This window comes from Natator depressus, chromosome 3 (assembly GCF_965152275.1).
Source record: "Natator depressus isolate rNatDep1 chromosome 3, rNatDep2.hap1, whole genome shotgun sequence".
In the NCBI taxonomy this organism is placed as follows: domain Eukaryota; kingdom Metazoa; phylum Chordata; order Testudines; family Cheloniidae; genus Natator; species Natator depressus.
In genome coordinates, this window is record NC_134236.1 from 56520523 (window position 1) to 56526522 (window position 6000).

Genomic DNA, 6000 nt, shown 5'->3' on the forward strand with positions numbered 1-6000 from the left:
AAGGCTTTCAGTGACTTGCCAAAAGATGACATAGGAAGTTAGTGCATGAGCCAAGAACAGAATCTTTGAGGTGACAGACCACATTGTATCCGTTAGGCCACCTTGTCACCCCCTGAGCTTTAAATATGTGTACTTAGGCCAAGTATGAAATTGGGCTAAAGATGCTCTCATCCATCTATATAAAGTGCTTTGAGATTGATGGAAGTAAAAGCACTATATGAATGAAAAGCTTTGTCGTCAGCAGACATTTTTTCACTTGGGGTAACTAGACACAGATATTTACTGGCTTGGCTGGGAAGCCTTCTGACCAAGTGTTAGACATGAATTTAGAAACCTGGTTGTAGTCTTGACTCTGACATTTAATTTGCAATTTTTTAAAAAAGTTTTTTTAACCAACTTCTTTTCACAGTGAATTTGGCTGTGCTGTGCATGGAAGTATAGCTGATTTAGCTATATAGTAAACATTGAATGTATCTGTCTTTCAAATTATTCATCCAGAGTTTTTTCATTATTTGTTATTCATTATTTCTATACTACTATGTACATGTTCAAATAACACAGTTACAGTATCTGAACACTTTCTAGTGGTGCATTAAAGTAACATGACTAATAGCTGTCAAATATGGTTTGTTTTTTCCTTTCATCATCTCCCCAGAAGGAAAGTTGTATGTGCAGCAGAGTGTTTTGGTTTTTTAGGTTGTTTTGGGCATTTATGTGCATGTTGCTCTGTATTTACATTATATAAGGCAAGGTCACAAAAATATGCTTTGCACTTGGAGCAGAAAGTGGGGAGGTTTGTGATGGTCATTAGTTTCTGTGAGAGTTTATTCCACAATCTCAGACCAACCCATATTTGTTTTCTGTGAGGCCTAGAGAAATCTTGACAATGTTAGGCTGTTGGTGTGTTGAGAACACTTCCGATCATGTTGACCAATACTGTCTCATTGTTTCCTTGTACTCCCTCATCAGTCTGTCTGTATCTATCTTGTCTCCTGTCTTAGCCCTGGTCTACACTAGGAGTTTAGGTCGAATTTAGCAGCGTTAAATCGATGTAAACCTGCACCCGTCCACACGATGAAGCCCTTTTTTTCTACTTAAAGGGCTCTTAAAATCGATTTCCTTAATCCACCTCTGACAAGTGGATTAGGGCTTAAATCGGCCTTGCCGGGTCGAATTTGGGGTACTGTGGACGCAATTAGACAGTATTGGCCTCCGGGAGCTATCCCAGAGTGCTCTATTGTGACCGCTCTGGACAGCACTCTCAACTCAGATGCACTGGCCAGGTAAACAGGAAAAGGCCCGCAAACTTTTGAATTTCAATTTCCTGTTTGCATGGTCACCTGCAGCTTGCCATGCTGGCCAGAGCTCATCGGCAGAGGTGACCATGCAGAGCTCATCAACAGAGGTGACCATGATGGAGTCCCAGAATCACAAAAGAGCTCCAGCATGGACCGAATGGGAGGTACGGGATCTGATCGCTGTATGGGGAGAAGAATCCATGCTATCAGAACTCTTCCAGTTTTCAAAATGCCAAAACATTTGTCAAAATCTCCCAGGGCATGAAGGACAGAGGCCATAACAGGGACCCGAAGCAATGCTGCGTGAAACTTAAGGAGCTGAGGCAAGCCTACCAGAAAACCAGAGAGGCAAATGGCTGCTCCAGGTCAGGGCCCCAAACATGCCGCTTCTATGATGAGCTGCATACCATTTTAGGGGGTTCAGCCACCAATACCCCAGCCGTGTTGTTTGACTCCTTCAGTGGAGATGGAGGCAACACAGAAGCAGGTTTTGGGGACGAGGAAGATGATGATGATGAAGTTGTAGATAGCTCACAGCAAGCAAGTGGAGAAACCGGTTTTCCCAACAGCCAAGAACTGTTTCTCACCCTGGACCTGGAGGCAACCCCCAAACCCACCCAAGGCTGCCTCCCGGACCCGCCAGGTGGAGAAGGGACCTCTGGTGAGTGTACCTTTTAAAATACTATACATGGTTTAAAAGCAAGCATGTTTAATGATTAATTTGCCCTGGCATTTGCGGCTCTCCTGGATGTATTCCCAAAGCCTTTGCAAAAGGTTTCTGGGGAGGGCAGCCTTATTCCACTCACCATGGTAGGACACTTTACCACACCAGGCCAGTAGCACGTACTCGGGAATCAATGTAGAACAAAGCATTGCAGTGTATGTTTGCTGGCGTTCAAACAACATCCGTTCTTTATCTCTCTGTGTTATCCTCAGGAGAGTGATATCATTCATGGTCACCTGGTTGAAATAGGGTGCTTTTCTTAAGGGGACATTCAGAGGTGCCCGTTCCTGCTGGGCTGTTTGCCTGTGGCTGAACAGAAATGTTCCCCGCTGTTAGCCATGGGGGGGAGGGGGGGAGGGGCTAGCCACGTGGTGGGGGGAGGCAAAATGCGACCTTGGAACGAAAGCACATGTGCTGTGTATGTAATGTTAACAGCAAGGTTTACCGTGAAAGAGTGTAGCCATTGTTCTAGAAAATGTGTCTTTTTAAATACCACTGCCTCTTTTTTTTTCTCCACCAGCTGCATGTGTTTCAGTGATCACAGGGTCTTCTCCTTCCCAGAGGCTAGTTAAGATTAGAAGGCAAAAAAACCACACTCGTGATGAAATGTTCTCTGAGCTCATGCTGTCCTCCCACACTGACAGAGCACAGACGAATGCATGGAGGCAGACAATGTCAGAGTGCAGGAAAGCACAATATGACTGGGAGGAGAGGTGGTGGGCTGAAGAGAGTAAGTGGCGGGCTGAAGAGAGGGCTGAAGCTCAAATGTGGCGGCAGCATGATGAGAGGAGGCAGGATTCAATGCTGAGGCTGCTGGAGGATCAAACCAATATGCTCCAGCGTATGGTTGAGCTGCAGGAAAGGCAGCAGGAGCACAGACCGCCGCTACAGCCCCTGTGTAACCAACCGCCCTCCTCCCCAAGTTCCATAGCCTCCTCACCCAGACACCCAAGAACACGGTGGGGGGGCCTCCAGCCACCCGGCCACTCTACCCCAGAGGATTGCCCAAGCAACAGAAGGCTGGCATTCAATAAGTTTTAAAGTTTTAAACTTTTAAAGTGCTGTGTGGCCTTGTCCTTCCCTCCTCCACCACCCCTCCTGGTGCTTCTCTCCCCCACCACCCCTCCTGGGCTACCTTGGTAGTTATCCCCCTATTTGTGTGATGAATGAATAAAGAATGTATGAATGTGAAGCAACAATGACTTTATTGCCTCTGCCAGCGGTGATTGAAGGGAGGAGGGGAGGGTGGTTACCTTACAGGGAAGTAGAGTGAACCAAGGGGCGGTGGAGAAACAAACAGAACTTTCACACCATAGCCTGTCCAGTCATGAAACTGGTTTTCAAAGCTTCTCTGATGCGCACCGCACCCTCCTGTGCTCTTCTAACTGCCCTGGTGTCGGGCTGTGCGAAACCAGCAGCCAGGTGATTTGCCTCAACCTCCCACCCCGCCATAAACGTCTCCCCCTTACTCTCACAGATATTGTGGAGCGCACAGCAAGCAGTAATAACAGTGGGAATATTGCTTTCGCTGAGGTCTAACCAAGTCAGTAAACTGCGCCAGCGCGCTTTGAAACATCCAAATGCACATTCTACCACCATTCTGCACTTGCTCAGCCTTAGTTGAACAGCTCCTGACTACTGTCCAGGCTGCCTGTGTATGGCTTCATGAGCCATGGCATTAAGGGGTAGGCTGGGTCCCCAAGGATACATATAGGCATTTCAACGTCCCCAAAGGTTATTTTCTGGTCTGGGAATAAAGTCCCTTCTTGCAGCTTTTGAAACAGACCAGAGTTTCTGAAGATGCGAGCGTCATGTACCTTTCCCGGCCATCCCATGTTGATGTTGGTGAAACGTCCCTTGTGATCCACCAGTGCTTGCAGCACTATTGAAAAGTACCCCTTGCGGTTTATGTACTCGCCGGCTTGGTGCTCCGGTGCCAAGATAGGGATATGGGTTCCATCTGTGGCCCCACCACAGTTAGGGAATCCCATTGCAGCAAAGCCATCCACTATGATCTGCACATTTCCCAGGGTCACTACCCTTGATATCAGCAGATCTTTGATTGCATTGGCTACTTGCATCACAGCAGCCCCCACAGTAGATTTGCCCACTCCAAATTGATTCCCGACTGACCAGTAGCTGTCTGGCGTTGCAAGCTTCCACAGGGCTATTGCCACTTGCTTCTCAACTGTGAGGGCTGCTCTCATCTTGGTATTCTGGTGCTTCAGGGCAGGGGAAAGCAAGTCACAAAGTTCCATGAAAGTGCCCTTACGCATGCGAAAGTTTCGCAACCACTGGGAATCGTCCCAGACCTGCAACACTATGCGGTCCCACCAGTCTGTGCTTGTTTCCCGAGCCCAGAATCGGCGTTCCACCGCACGAACCTGCCCCATTAGCACCATGATGCCCACATTGCCAGGGCCCCTGCTTTGAGAGAAGTCTGTGTCCATGTCCTCATCACTCTCGTCACCGCGCTGACGTCGCCTACTCGCCCTGTTTCGCTTTGCCAGGTTCTGGTGCTGCATAACCTGCTGGATAATGCGTGTGGTGTTTAATGTGCTCCTAATTGCCAAAGTGATCTGAGCAGGCTCCATGCTTGCCGTGATATGGCGTCTGCACAGAAAAAAGGCACGGAACGATTGTCTGCTGTTGCCCTCACGGAGGGAGGGGCGACTGACGACATGGCTTACGGGGTTGGCTTACAGGGAATTAAAATCAACAAAGGGGGTAGCTTTGCGAGAAACTGAATGGCCCCCTCAAGTATAGAACTCAAAACCTCAAGGATAGAACTCAAAACTGGGTTTAGCAGGCCGTTGATTTCACAGAGGGAAGGAGGGAGGGAGGAGAAAATGAATACAAAACAAATCTGGTCTATTTCTTGTTTTGAGTCACTTCATCTATCTTTATACATCTTGCTGGCAGCAGACTGTGCAGTATGACCGCTAGGCGTCATCATCTCCTGGGTGCTCGGCAGAAAACGGTGCAGTATGACGACTAGCCATCATCTTCTGCTGGCTGGAGGTTAAAAGACAGCTTACTGCCGGTAGGACTGAATCGCCACGAGACGAAACAAGGGAAATGACCTGGCTGAGTCACTCCCATGTTTTCCCAGGCACCCGATTAAAAGAGCACCCAGGACTACGTCGATGACGGCTACCAGTCATACTGCACTGTCTGCTGCCAAAAGGCAATCAACTGCTGCTGTGTAGCAATGCAGTACCGCGTCTGCCAGCACCCAGGAGACATATGGTGACGGTTAGCTGAGCGGGCTCCATGCTTGCCGTGGGATGGCGTCTGCACAGGTAACTCAAGAAAAAAGGCGCAAAACGATTGTCTGCCCTTGCTTTCACGGAGGGAGGGAGGGAACGGGGACCTGATGATATGTACCCAGAACCACCGGCGACAATGTTTTAGCCCCATCAGGCACTGGGATTTCTACCCAGAATTCAAATGGACGGTGGAGACTGCGGGAACTGTGGGATAGCCACCCACAGTGCAACGCTCCGGAAGTCGACGGTTGCCTCGGTACTGTGGACACACTCTGCCGACTACCTGCACTTAGAGCACTTGTGTGGGGACACACACAATCAACTGTATAAAACCGCTTTCTACAAAACCGACTTCTATAAATTCGACCTAATTTCGTAGTGTAGACATACCCTTAGATTTGGATTGTAAGCTTACTGAGGCTAGGGCTGTCTTTTTGTTTTGATTACACTTAGCACCTAGCACAACAGGGTCCTCCTAGGTGCTACAATAATACAAATAATAAATAATAATTTCCCTTTGTTTATTAACTTTAATTCATCCCCGTGATGAAGCAGAAACACTCCTGTGTGATTGAGTGACCCCACTCAGACACCACAAACAGGAAATTGGTTGAAATGTATGGGTCACAAACTGCCTATTGCTGGCATTTATTTGCCTAAAGTATTTGGCAAATAATTCAGAATAACAAACATGTTTTTAGAAATCAGG